Below are 15,297 nucleotides of genomic sequence, written 5' to 3' on the forward strand. Positions count from 1 at the left end.
TTACCTTAGTCTCCTTGTCTCACTTGATTACAGGTGTTGATACTTAGAGCAAAACCAAAACCCACTGTTGTTGGGTAGATTCCGAATCATAGCAACCCTGTAGGACAGAGTAAAACTGCCCCATAGGGTTTCCAAGGCAGTAAAGCTTGGAAACCCTATGCCCCATCTTTCTCCCGTGGAGTGCTGTTGGTTCAAACAGCCTTTCAGTTAGCAGTCAAGTGCTTTAGCCACTGTACCAGCAGGGATTGCTGATACTGAGAGCACTCCGTGATAAACCTTTGTTATGCACATCTGTCTCATTAGAGAACTCAGCTTAAGACAGAAGCATAGTTGCATTTTCTTTGCTAATTTTTTAGGTAAACTTTTTGTATCTGCATTTTTAAGTGAGATGGGCTTATCGTTTTCTTTTTCATGTTATATCAGGCTTTGGAATTAAAATTAATCTGGCTAAAAAAAATTTTTTTTAAGTTTTTATCTGGCTTCATAAAATGATCTAGGGGAAATAGTCTCATTTTTTTCCCATAGCCTGGAAACATTTAAATAACATTGTAATCATCTGTTCCTTAAAGATTAAACCCATCTGGTCTTTGTGCCTTTTTCAATGATAGATCGTTAATCACCAGCCCAACGTCTTCTGAAGTGATTGGCAATTTAAGTAAATTATATTTTGTCGGAACCGACTCGACGGCACCTAACAAAAACAACAACATATTTTGTTAGGAAGTCATTCATTTCCTCTGTATTTTCAAATTTGTAGCCATAGACTTGCAAGCAGTAATCTTTTATAATTCTCTTAATCACGCCTATATCTGTGGTTTTGCCTCCTCATTTTTAATCTTGTATATTCTTGCAAGTGACTTCTTCTGTATGTGTTTGCCCTGTGCACTCTTTCTTTTAATCAAGTTTACTGGTAGTTTATCTGCTTTGTTGTTGTTAGGTTCCATCGAGTTGGTTCCAACTCCTGGCGATCCTATGTACAACAGAATGAAACACTGCCTGGTCCTGCGCCGTCCTCACAATCATTGCTATGGTTGAGCCCATTGCTACAGCCACTGTGTCCACCCATCCCATTGAGGGTCTTCCTCTATTTCACTGACCCTCTACTTTACCAAACATGATGTCCTACTCCAGGGACTGGTCCCTCCTGATAATATGTCTGAAGTACGTGAGTTGAAGTCTCACCATCCTTGCTACCAAGGAGCATTTTGGCTGTACTTCTTCGAAGACGTATTTGTCTGTTCTTTGGGCAGTCCATGGTAATATTCAATATTCTTCATCAGCACCATAATTCAAAGCATCAATTCTTCTTCAGTCTTTCTTATTCATTGTCGAGCTTTTGCATGAATATAAGGCAATTGAAAATACCATGGCTTGGGTCAGGCACACCTTAGTCCTCAAGGTGGCAACTTTGCTGTTTTTTTTTTTTGTAATTTTTATTGTGCTTTAAGTGAAAGTTTAAATATCAAGTCAGTCTCTCACATAAAAACTTATATACACCTTGCTACATATTCCCCCAATTACTTTCCCCCTGAGACAGCCTGCTTTCTCCCTCCACTCTCTCTTTTTGTGTCCATTTCGCCAGCTTCTAACCCCCTCTACCCTCTCATCTCCCCTCCAGGCAGGAGATGCCAACATAGTCTCAAGTGTGCACCTGATCCAAGAAGCTTACTCCTCACCAGCATCCCTCTCCAACCCATTGTCCAGTCCAATCCATGTCTGAAGAGTTCGCTTCGGGAATGGTTCCTGTCCTGGGCCAACAGAAGATCTGGGGGCCATGACCACCAGGGTCCTTCTAGTCTCAGTCAGACCATTAAGTCTGGTCTTTTTATGAGAATTTGGGGTCTGCATCCCACGGCTCTCCTGCTCCCTCAGGGGTTCTCTGTTGTGTTCCCTGTCAGGGCAGTCATTGGTTTTGTGGCCGGGTACCATCTAGTTCTTCTGGTCTCAGGATGATATAGTCTCTGGTTCATGTGGCCCTTTCTGTCTCTTGGGCTTGTAATTACCCTGTGTGCTTGGTGCTTTTCATTCTCTTTTGATCCAGGTGGGTTGAGATGGCTGCTTGCTAGCATTTAAGACCCTAGATGCCACTCTTCAAAGTGGGATACAGAATGTTTTCTTAATAAATTTTATTATGCCAATTGACTTAGATGTCCCCTGAAACCATAGTCCCCAAACCCCTGCCCCTGCTACACTGGCATTTGAGCATTCAATTTATTCAGGAAACTTTTAGCTGTTGGTTTAGTCCAGTTGTGCTGACCTTGCCTGTATTGTGTGCTGTCTTTCTCTTCACCTAAAGTAGTTCTTATCTACTATCTAATTAGTGGACACCTCTCTCCCTCCCCCCTCTCGTAACCACAAAAGAATGTTTCCTTCTCAGTTTAAACTATTTCTCAAGTTCTTATAATAGTGGTCTTATACAATATTTGTCCTTTTGCAGCTGACTAATTTCACTCAGCATAATGCCTTCCAGATTCCTCCATGTTATGAAATGTTTCACGGATTCATCACTGTTCTTTATTGATGTGTAGTATTCCATTGTATGAATATACCATAATTTATTTATCCATTCATCTGTTGATGGGCACCTTGGTTGCATCCATCTTTTTGCTGGTGTAAACAGTGCTGCAGTAAACGGGGGTGTGGATATATCTGCTCGTGTAAAGGCTCTTATTTCTCTAGGATATATTCTGAGGAGTAGGATTGCTGGATCGTATGGTAGTTCTATTTCTAGCTTTTTAAGGAAGTGCCAAATCAATTTCCAAAGTGGTTGTACCATTTGACATTCCCACCAGCAGCGTATAAGTATTCCAATCTCTCCACAGCCTCTCCAACATTTATTATGTGTTTTTTGGATTAATGCCAGCCTTGTTGGAGTGAGATGAAATCTCATTGTGGTTTTGATCTCCATTTCTCTAACGGCTAATGATCATGAACATTTCCTCATGTATCTATTAGCTACCTGAATGTCTTCTTCAGTGAAGTGACTCTTCATATCTTTTGCCCATTTTGTAATTGGGTTGTCTTTTTGCAGTTGAGTTTTTGTAGTATCATGTAGATTTTAGAGATAAGGCACTGATCGGAAATGTCATAGGTAAAAACTTTTTCCCGGTCTGTAGGTAATCTTTTTACTCTTTTGGTGAAGTCTTTGGATGAGCATAGGTGTTGATTTTTAGCAGCTTGCAGTTATCTAGTTCTTCTTCCGCTTTGTTAGTAATGTTTTGTATACTGTTTATGCCATGTATTAGGGCTTCTAACATTGTCCCTGTTTTTTCTTCCATGATATTTATCATTTTGGATTTTTGTATTTAGGTCTTTGATCCATTTGAGCTCGTTTTTGTGCATGGAGTGAAGTATGGGTCTTGTTTAATTTTTTGCAGGTGGATATCCAGTTATGCCACCACCATTTGTTAAAAAAACTGTCTTTTCCCCATTTAACTGTTTTGGGGCCTTTGTCAAGTATCAACTGCTCATACATGGATGGATTTATGTCTGGATTCTCAATTCTGCTCCATTGGTCTATGTATCTTGTTGTTGTACCAGTACCACGCTGCTTTGACTACTGTGGTGGTATAATAGGTTCTAAAATCACGTAAAGTAAGGCCTCCGACTGTGTTCTTCTTTTTCAGTAATGCTTTACTTATTCGGGGCCTCTTTTCCTTCCATATGAAGGGTGATTTGTTTCTCCATCTCATTAAAGAATGTCCTTGGCATTTGGATCAGAATTGCATTAAATGTGTAGATTGCTTTTGGTAGAGTAGACGTTTTTATAATGTTAAATCTTCCTATCCATGAGCAAGGTATGTTTTTTCACTTATGAAAGCCTCTTTTGGTTTCTTGCAGAAGTGTACTGTACTTTTCTTTGTGTAAGTCTTTAACATCTCTGGTAAGATTTATTCCTAAGTATTTTACCTTCTTGGTGGCTACTGTAAATGGCATTGATTTAGTGATTTCCTCTTCGATGTTCTTTTTGTTGGTGTAGAGGAATCCAACTGATTTTTATATGTTTATCTTGTATCCCGATACTCTGCTGAACTCTTTATTAGTTTCAGTAGTTTTCTGGAGGATTCCTTAGGGTTTTCTGTGTATAAGATCATGTCATCTGCAAATAGAGATACTTTGACTTCTTCCTTGCCAATCTGGATGCTCATTATTTCTTTTTCTAGCCTAATTGCTCTGGCTAGGACCTCCAACACAATGTTCAATAAGAGTGGTGTTAAAGGGCATCCTTGTCTGGTTCCAGTTCTCAAGAGGAATGCTTTCAGGCTCTTTCCATTTAGGATGATGTTGGCTATTGGCTTTGAATAAATGCCCTTTATTATGTTGAGGAATTTTCCTTCTATTCCTATTTTGTGGAAAGTTTTAATCATGAATGGGTGTAGAAATTTGTTAAATGCCTTTTCTGCTTCAATTGATAAAATCATGTGATTCTTCTCTTTATTTTAATTTATGTGGTGGATTACAATAATTGTTTTTCTAATGTTGAGCAATTCCTGCATACCCGGTATGAATCCCACTTGGTCATGGTGAATTATTTTTTTGATATGTTGTTGAATTCTGTTGGCTAGAATTTTGTCGAGGATTTTTGCATCTACGTTCATGAGGGATATAGGTCTATAATTTTCTTTTCTTCTGGTGTCTTTACCTGGCTTTGGTATCAGGGATATGGTGGGTTCATAGAATGAGTTTGGTAGTATTCCATCCTTTTCTGTGCTCTGAAATACCTTTAGTAGTAGTAGTGTTAACTCTTCTCTGAAAGTTTGTTAGAACTCTGCAGTGAAGCCATCTGGACCAGGGCTTTTTTTTGTTGGGAGTCTTTTGATTACCTTTTCAATCTCTTCTTTTGTTATGGGTCTATTTAGTTGTTCTACCTCTGTTTGTGTTAGTTTAGATAGGTCCTGTGTTTCTAGGAACTCATCCATTTTTTCTAGGTTTTCAAATTTGTTAGAGTATAATTTTTCATAGTAATCTGATATGATTCTTTTAATTTCAGTTGGGTCTGGTGTAATATCACCCATCTCATTTCTTATTTGGGTTATTTGCTTCCTTTCCTGTTTTTCTTATGTCAGTTTGGCCACTGGTTTATCAATTTTGTTGATTTTTTCAAAAAACCAGCTTTTAGTCTTGTTAATTCTTTCAATTGTTTTTCTGTTTTCTGTTTCATTTAGTTCAGCTCTGATTTTTATTATTTGATTTCTTCTGGTGCCTGTGGGTTTCTTTTTCTTGCTCTCTATTTTTTATTTGTTCAAGCTGTAGGAATAATTCTTTGATTTTGGCCCTTCTTTTTCGATGTGTGCATTTATTGGTATAAATAGACCTCTGAGCACTGCTTTTGCTGTGTCCCAAAGGTTCTGATAGGAAGTGTTTTCATTCGCATTGGATGCTCTGAATTTCTTTATTCCGTCCTTAATGTCTTCTATAATCCAGTCTTTTTTGAACAGGGTATTGTTCAGTTTCCAAGTGTTTGATTTCTTTTCCTGTTATCGATTTCCACTTTTATGGCCTTATGGTCAGAGAAGATGCTTTGTAATATTTCAGTGTTTTGGATTCTTCTAAGGCTTGCTTTATGACCTAATATGTGGTCTATTTTAGAGAATGTTCCATGTGCACTGGAAAAGAAAGTATAGTTGGTTGCTGTTGGGTGGAGTGTTCTGTATATGTCTATGAGGTCATGTTTGTTCATTGTGGCATTTATATCTTCTGTGTCCTTATTGAGCTTCTTTCTGGATGTCCTGTCCTTCACCGAAAGTGGTGTGTTGAAGTCTCCTACTATTATTGTGGAGCTATCTCATCTTTCAACAGTGATAGAGTTTGTTTTATGTATCCTGCAGCCCTGTCATTGGGTGCATAAATATTTAATGTGATTATATCTTCTTGGTGTATTGTCCCTTTAATCATTATATAGTGTCCTTCCTTATCCTTTCTGATGGATTTAACTTTAAAGTCTATTTTGTCAGAAATTAATATTCCCACTCCTGCTCTGTTTTGATTGTTTTTGCTTGATATATTTTTTTCCATCCTTTGAGTTTTAGTTTGTTTGTGTCTCTAAGTCAAAGGTGTGTCTCTTGTAGGCAGCATAATAGACGGATCGTGTTTTTGAATCCATTCTGCCACTCTGAGTCTCTTTATTGGCGCATTTAGTCCATTTACATTCAGGGTAATTATGGACAGATATTTTTTATGGATATAGTGCTATCATTTTGATGTCTTTTTTTGTGTGTTGTTGACGGCTTCTTTTTCCCACTTAATTTTATGTGCTGAGTAAATTATCTTTATATAGTGTCCTTTTCTCATATTTGTTGTTGATTTTGTCTCTGCTGAGTCTCTATTTTTTTCTCGTATTTTATTTTGATGAGTAGGATAGTTTGTCTTCTTTGTGGTTACCTTATTATTTACCCCTATTTTTATAAATTTAAACCTAGCTTTTATTTCTTTGTATCGCCTTATCATCCTCTCCATATGGAAGGTGTTTGATTACATTCCTTAGTCCCTCTTTATTATTTTATTGTTGTCTTCTTTTATATAACAACACCACTGTTACCCTTTTTTGAGCTTTTTTTTTTTTTTTATATATAATCTTCTTTTGTTTTTTCAGATTTCCCTGTCTTAGTTGACTTCTGGTTGCTTTGTGCAGTGTTCTAGTCTTGGGTTTATACCTGATATTATTGATTTTCTAACCAAAGAGCTCCCTTTAGTATTTCTTGTAGTTTCGGTTTGGTTTTTACGAATTCCCTAAACTTGTGTTTATCTGGAATTGTCTTAATTTCACCTTCATATTTAAGAGATGGTTTTGCTGGATATATGATTTTTGGCAGGCAATTTTTATCCTTCAATTTTTTAAATATGTCATCCCATTGCCTTTTTGCCTACATGGTTTCTGCTGAACTTATTCTTATTGGCTCACCTTTGTAGGTGACTTTTCGTTTATCCTTTGCTGCTCTTATAATTCTCTCTTTACCTTTGGTTTTGGCAAGTTTGATTATAATATGTCTTGGTGACTTTCTTTTACGATCTACCTTATGTGGATTTCGTTGAGCATGTTGGATAGATATCTTCTCATCTTTCACAATATCGGGGAAGCTTTCTGCCAACAAATCTTCAACAATTTTCTCTGTATTTTCTGTTATCCCTCCCTGTTCTAGTGCTCTAATCGCTTGTAGGTTATTTCTCTTGATGGAGTCCCACATGATTCTTAAGGTTTCTTCATTTTTTTCAATTCTTTTGTCTGATTTTTCTTCAAATACATTAGTGCCAAGTGATTTATCTTCGAGTTCAGAAATTCTAGCTTCTACTTGCTGAATTCTGTTCCTCTGACTTTCTATTGAGTTATCTAATTCTGTAATTTTATTGTTAATCTTCTGAATTTCTGATTGCTGTCTATGGATTTTTCCAGCTTATTAAATTTTTTATTATGCTCCTGAATAATCTTTCTAATTACTTCAATTGCTTTATCTGTGTATTCCTTGGCTTGTTCTGCGTATTGCCTCATTTCCTTCCTGATGTCTTGAAGGGTTCTGTATATTAAACTTTTGTATTCTGGCTCTGGTAATTCCAGTAATGTACTTTCATCTAGAAGATCCCTGGGTTCTTTGTTCTGAGAGCCTGTTGAGGTGATCATGGTCTGTTTCTTTATGTGACTTGATATTGACTGTTGTCTCCAAGCTATCTATACGTTATTGTATTAGTTTATGGTTGCTTACTGTGTCATAGCTCCTTGCTTTATTTAGTTTCGATATACCCCTATGGGTTGTTTGAGTGAGCTAGCTTGATTATTTTCACCTTTGGAGGTCTGATGTTCTGTCCCCAGCTGGTTAGAGCTGTTATCAGGTATATCAGTCTAGGAGTCCATTAAGTTTTCTTGTATGAATTTAGCTCAGGTTTCCAGGTAGCTGATCATCAAGCATGTGGTACAGGCTCTGTCCTACAGTCTTAGAGGGGCAGGGGTGATTGGTGTTTATATCGGTATCTGATTGCAGCAGGGGGTCATGCTCTGAACAAGGCAGGGGGCTGAGAATCAACCCTTGAGCGTCTCTGAGGAAAGCATGTCCCTGTTCCCTAGAGTGTGCAGGTGGGTGGGTTCTGCAGATGGACCGTGGGCACCCAAAGTTTTTGGTTGTAAGGACTGGGAGGTACCAGTTTTCTTTGTACCACTGTCACAGTTAGCTGGGTGACCTGAGTGGAGCTACCAGTCCTTAGGTCCTTTACGTGGGTAGGTGAGGACCTTGTTTAATAGGCAAAGCAATGTGAAGCATCAAACACCCACCTCTCCACCACACAGCTGAAATGGTTGGAGTCTGCCAACAAGGGCCTATTCTCCCAAAATAGGCCACAAAGGCCCATGCAGAGGGGAAAGGAGTTCAAAGTCCACAGATGGTTTATGCCTGAACAAGAACTGCTTCTGTCCTGAGCTCCGCTGGTTAGTGGAGCCAGCAAATTATCTTTTCCCCCAGTTGCAAATTTTTTCCTTCCCCAAGGCTGGGAGGATGGCTCTAGGTGCTTAACAGTGCCTATCTCAGGCTCAGGGAATTCAGCTGCTTAAGCCAGCTTTGGGATGGGAGGGTGTGCAGTAAAATATATGCAAATACTTAGCTTTTGCCGAGAACACTGTTCTTCTCAGGTTCTGGAGGTGTGAGTAGGCTGTGTGGCTAGCTGCTTTTTCCTGAGGGAACTGCGGCCAAACGCTAGTACCAGCCTGCCGCTGCTGCCGCTCCAGAAATGGTACCTGAGGGCTCCCCGTGATTCAGGTATGGTAACTCCTCTCTGGTTCTGAATGGTCTCTTCCTGCCCCTCAGTTTGTTTTCTAAGCTTACCTTTGAAGCTCAGGGCCCCCAACTTGTCACAAATATACTTGTTTCACTTGTTTTTTCGGGTCTTTGTTGTAAAGAGGGCTCACCGGAAGCATCTATTCTGCCATCTTGGCTCCACCTCCTCAACTTTGCTTTTTAATACTTTAAAGAGCTCTTTTGCAGTAGATTTGTCCAACGCAATATGATTTCTTGACTGCTGCTTCCATGGAAGAAGTACAACCAGAATACTCCTTAGAAGTGAGGATGGTGAGACTTTATCTCACTTGCTTTGGATGTGTTATCACCAGGGATCAGTCCCTGGAGAAGGATATCATGGCTGGTAAAGTAGAGGGTCATCCAAAAAAAGGAAGACCCTCGATGAGATGGATTGTCCCAGTGCATGCAACAATGGGCTTAAACATAGCAATGATTGTGAGGATGGCGCAGGACTGGGCAGTGTTTCGTTCTGTTGTACATAAGGTCACTATGAGTCAGAACTGACTCAACAGTACCTAACAACAACGACAAGCTCCCATGGGCGCTGATTGTGGATCCAAGTGAAATGAAAACCTTGATAAATTCAATATTTTCTCTGTTTATCGTGATGTTGCTTATTGATCCAGTTATGTAGATTTTTGGTTTATGTTGAGATGTAATCCGTACTGAAGGCTGTACTCTTTGATCTTCATCGATAAGTGCTTCAAGGCCTCTTCGATTTCAGTCAGCAAGGTTGTGTCATCTGCATATTGCTGGTTGTTGATGAGTCTTCCTCTAATCTTGATGCCACTGCCTTCTTCATATAGTCTAGCTTCTCTGATTATTGGTTCAGCATATGGATTGAATAAGTATGGTGAAAGGATAAAACCCTGGCGCACAACTTTCCTGATATTAAACCATTCAGTATCCCCTTGTTCTGTTTGAACTGCCTCTTGGTCTATGCACAGGTTCCGCATGAGGACAATTAAGTGTTCAGGAATCCCTGTTGTTCATAACATTATCCATAATTTGTTATGATCTACACAGTTGAATGCCTTAGTGTAGTCAATAAAAAACAGATAAACATCTTTCTGGTATTCTCTGCTTTCAGCCAAGGTCCATTTAACATCAGCAACGATATCCCTCGTTCCACGTTCTCTTCTGAATCTGGCTTAAATTTCTAGTAGTTCCCTGTCAATGTACTGCTGCAGCTGTTTTTGAATTATCTTCAATACAGTTTTACTTGCATGTGATAGTAATGCTATTGTTTGATAATTTCCACGTTGTTGGACCACTTTTCTTTGAAACAGGCATGTATATGGATCTCTTCCAGTCCAGCCATGTAGCCGTCTTCCAAATTTTTTGGCATAGATGAGTGGGCATTTCCAGCTTTTGTGGTCTTAAAAAAAAAAAAAAAATAGCTTTGGGATTTATCGTTTCTAGTTTTTTTTCTGTTTTTTATTTCTAGTTTATTAATTTCAGCCTTTATTTTAATTAGTACTTCATTTTATTTTCTTTTATTGTTCGTTTCTTATTTTCTGATAATGGGTAGCAAGTTTCTTTGTTTTTCCTCTTTTTCCTTTAACAGTAAAGACATTTAAGGCAATTAATTCACTCTGCATGTAGCTTTTGCTTCCCCACTACATTGCTTTCTCAACATTTGTAATTTCACTTTTAATTTCTTTTTGAGTCATGCGTTGACTTCCCAAAAATTAAAACTTTTATAATTCATTTCTGATTTTATTGGATGGAGTATGAGCAAGGAAGGAACCTGGAAAAATGTCTCAGTTTTTTTTTTGTGATTTCAATTTGTTAAGCGTTTTTAAATATTTTACTGAGTTTTCAGTGAAAGTTTACACAGCAAATTAGATTCTCATTTGACAATTTCTATACAAATTGTTCAGTGATATCAGTTACATTTTTCACAATATGTCAACATCTTTAATTGTGTCCTGGTTGCTCCATTTTCAGTACTCTAGTTTCTCTGCCCCCTTATCCTCTCATCTTGACTTTAGAGTAATTGTTGACCTTTTGGTCTCATATAGAGCTCTGGTGGCACAGTGGTTTAGGCCTGGCTACCAACAAAAAGGTCGGTAGTTCGAATCCAACAGCCACTCCTTGGAACCCTATGGGTCAGTTCTATCTACTCTGTCCCATAGGGTTGCTGTGAGTGGGAATTGACTGGTTTGGTTTTGGCCCCATATAGATTTTTTTTTTTTAACGGAGCGCCATACTCATGGGTAATAGCCTTTATTTTGTGTGCCAATTTGTTATTTTGCTAAAAGGTGGCCTCAGGGGATAGCTTCAGTTCAAGGTTTAAAGAGTATCTCAGGGCGATAGTCTCAGATAGAGATAAATCCTCTAGTCTCAAGCAGTCTAGTAAGTCGGACTTTTTAAGAATTTGAGTTCTGTTCTGCTTTTTTCCTCCCATTCTATCAGGGTTCATATACTGTTGCGCTGATTAGAACAGTCGGTAGTGGTAGTCAGGCATCATCTAGTTATTCTGGTCTCCAGGTAGATGAGGCTGCGGCTCATGAAGTTTTTCTTTTTGGCCAAATACATGAGCAATTTTGTAAATATTTCAAAAATCTTTAGGAAAAATGTATATTCTCTATTAGAAGATTTAAGGTTCTACATCAGTCTATTATATAAAATTTGCTAATTTGTCTCAACGAGATGGATTGATACAGTGGCTGCAACAATGGACTTAAGCGTTAAAGATCGTGAGGATGGCGCAGGACCAGGTGGTGTTTCATTCTGTTGTACATAGGGTCATTATGAGTCAGAAGTGATTCTGTAGCTCCTAACAACAGCAACAACAGCAATTTGTCTATTGTTGCTGGTACCTTTGAGTCATTTCCGGATCAAAGTGATCTTATGTATAACGGAACAAAATGTTGCCCCATCCTACATCTTCACAATCCTCACAGTCATTGTTATGTTTGAGCCTATTGTTGCAGGCACTGTGTCAACCTATCTCGTTGAGGGTCTTCCTCTTTTTTTGCTGACCCTCTACTTTACCAAGCATGATGTCCTTCTCCAGGGATTGGTCCCTCCTGATAACGTGTCCAAAGTAAGCAAGCGAAGTCTCCCCATCCTCACTTCTAAGGATATATTCAATTCTGAAAGAACTCTTTTTAAATCTCCCTCCCTAAATGTATTTTTTTTTTTTTATCAAGTTCTCCTTGCATTTCTTATAATTTTTGCTTTATATTTTTAGCTGCCATGTTATCTGGCATATATAGGTTTAAGACATCTTGTCTCCATTGACTGTGCCATTTTTATGTGTGGCTGACTTACTAAAGTTTTGTGACTGCCGGTATAGGAGCGTTAACACCATTTATTAAGCATGCTTGTTTTTTAAAGCCATTTGTCCTGCTGCTACTGGAAGTTCCTCTCTGTCCATTTTTTGAAGGCAACAGCTTCTGTTAGGTCATTTCCACCCCCCGCCCCCGCCTTCATTCTCCCTTCTCTCTACCTCTCCATGTTCAGTGCTGATCTCTACCCCCAAATTTGGCTGGTTATCCACTTTTTTCCCTTGCCTCCTTTTCCAACCACGGTCTAGGGACCTTCATTTTTCTCGTTTGATTTCTACCCAGGTGGTTTTTCTGCATACCAAAGCCCAATAGCCATTACTATATTTATGAGCCTTTAATCATTATGTAATGTCCTTCTTTATTCTTTAGTGTCTTTAACCTTAAATCCACCTTATCTGATACTCATATTGGCACTCTTGCTCTCTCTTCATTTCCATTTGCTTGATATTTTTGTCTATGCCTTTATTTTTAACCTTTTTTTTTTTTTTACACTTTGTGTAAAATTGTTTACAGTTGAGTTTTGTATTTTAATCTAGCCTAACAATCTCTGATTTTTAATGGAAGAAATCAGGCCATTCATATTTAATGTAATGATCGTTACAATTCATTTTATTCTTCCATCTTCCTTTAGGTTTACTTCTTTAAAATGTTTTTCTTTTTTTCCTTTTTCTCATTTTTGCTGGTTTGATCAACTCACTATTCATTCCATTTCCCTTCTTGTTAATGTGGATGTTCTACTCTTCCATTATATTCGTTCCATCAGTTGTTATCGTCTCTTTTTTTGTGCCGTTATTTTTCATTTAGGTAACTTGAATTTTTTTTTTTCTGCCTGGAAATCTATACAATTTTATTTTATTTTGGAGGTTCATCAGTGTAGCAGGAGATTCCTACTTATGTGTCCTTTTTTCGTCAATACTGGCTAGTACTCAGTAATTCCTTTCAATCTGTAGACTCAGGTCTTTCTTCAAATCACAGAATTTTGCTTCTACTATTAGTTCATAATTTATTTCTATTTCAGAATTCCTACCATATGTTGTATCTAAGTCTATCCTGAAATTCTCTTATCTTTCCCCTAATGATTTCTATCATCATTCCACATGCCTGTGCTTTGAACTATTTCTTTTATAGTCTTCTAGGCCATGTTTTTTGGCCTCTGTAATGTCCATCCCATTCTTCATGTGCTGAATTGTTCTGTAGGAAAATTATGGCTTGTTTTACATGTAGAAAATATTCATGTTTGCTTGTGTGTGTGCTTCATTTGAATCTTCTTGACCATGTTATACCTCATCTTTCTCTTACAGCAATTTTGTTTCACGAGGAATGTTGTACTTGCCTGACTGATCTCTCTCTGGTTGGTGGGCCTTAGCTGGAGCACCCAAAGTTGTAGCAGTGTGGTGAGTGGTGGATGATGAACCAGTCCACTGTGTGGGTTGGTAATGCAGTGCCAGGCAGGCTGCCAGTCTTCAGATGAGCTACCAAAAGAAGTCTCCAGGCTCCCAGTCTTTTTGACCCTTCTAGCCTGGGGAATGGGGAGTCTCGTGTGGGGTATCTCGTGACGTTTTCTCCATGGTAAGGGGTCCTTGGGTGGTATAAATGGTTAAGTGCTGGGCTGCTAACCAAAAGGTTGAAGGTTCAAGTCCACCCAGAGGCACCTTGGAAGAAAGGACCAACAATCTACTTCTGAAAACCCTGTGGAGTACAGGTCAACTCTGACACACATGGGGTCACCATGAGTCAGAGTTGACTTGAGGGTAACTTGCTGGTTTTCCTGTCTGATAAACAGATCTCTGGGGGCCATGCTCTTTCCAAATATTCTGCTTTCTGATTCTTGCCCTCAGTTCTCTGATGCGGGCCGCAGGCTCTTTCCCAGTCCTAAGGGGAAGTCCACCCATCAGTTCTCTCCTCTGGGATCCCCTTAAGAGTCCAGGGTCATCCTAATATCAAGTTATCCATTGGTATACGTGGCTTTTTGGCTCAGGATACGCATGCAGCCTGGAGTTGGGAGTAGAGGGATAAGCAGCAGCAATCAGTTGTCATCTTCCTAAAATCCTCTTAGCATATCAGACATTAATTTTAGCGGGGAAAAACAGAGAGATATTTGTGTTTTAATCCTTTCTTTTTTATGCTGTGGCTTAGTGACTTTATCTCACTTTTGTATGACCACTTGGTAATATATGCTAATGATGTTTTATTGTCTTGAAATATTATTGGCCTTAGAAAACTGGTTCTGATATCCCATTATTGCCAGTGGTAATGGTTTAATTTAACTACTTTAAATGAAAATCATCATTTTTTGGCACTTGGCCTCCAGAACTTAATTGGTTTATATCAAATAACCTTACATCACTGGTCGTTACATTTAATTACGCAAGATAATAGTTTGCACACAGTTATCTCAGAAATTTCTTCGAAAAGTTAAATTGCTGAAAGACATAATGTATGCCATAGATAAACGGATAGATTGATAGATATAGCTATAGATTTTTTAGGGTAGCCAAATTTTGTCAACAACAACAAAAGAATAGGACATTGAGTTAAATTTGAATTTCAGATAAACAATAAATAATTTTTTAGTATTAAGTATGTCCCGTAGAGTATTTGGGACATGCTTTTTATACTGACATATTCGTAATTTATCTGAAATTCGAATTTAACTAGTTATCCTGTATTATGTTTGGCAACTCTAAAATACATATATTTTATGTATACAAAATTCGTATATGGCAACTCTAAAATATATATCCTATAAGGTCGCTATGAGTCGGAATCAACTCGATGGCACTGGGTTTTTGGGGGTTAAAATACATATAAATATATATGCAAAATATATAGATAGATATTCTGTTTGTGTGCATGTATATGTGTGTATTGGGTGTATGTGAAAAAAAGTTGGTTACTGGTCATTCTTGCTTTGAAAATTTTCAGTGCTAAAGTCACTGTGGTCATGCTTTATGACAGAGACTCTGAAGTGTGCTGGAGGTAAACTGCATTAAGATATGAACCTCTTTCTCTCCCTCACTGAGCTGTCTCTGTCATTTATCACAGTGCTTGGTACAAGCTGTTTTCAGTGAATATTTTCCAAATGAATGAACGAGCGAGCTCTTTCTAAATCTTAGACCCCAAATGGTGCCTCAGATGCAAGCAATGATAGATTTTCCACTAAATTGAAGATTAAACTCTCTGGAGTACCTATATATCACTTTTAAGTTTTGATTATTGAT

Source organism: Loxodonta africana, chromosome 1 (assembly GCF_030014295.1).
Source record: "Loxodonta africana isolate mLoxAfr1 chromosome 1, mLoxAfr1.hap2, whole genome shotgun sequence".
In the NCBI taxonomy this organism is placed as follows: domain Eukaryota; kingdom Metazoa; phylum Chordata; class Mammalia; order Proboscidea; family Elephantidae; genus Loxodonta; species Loxodonta africana.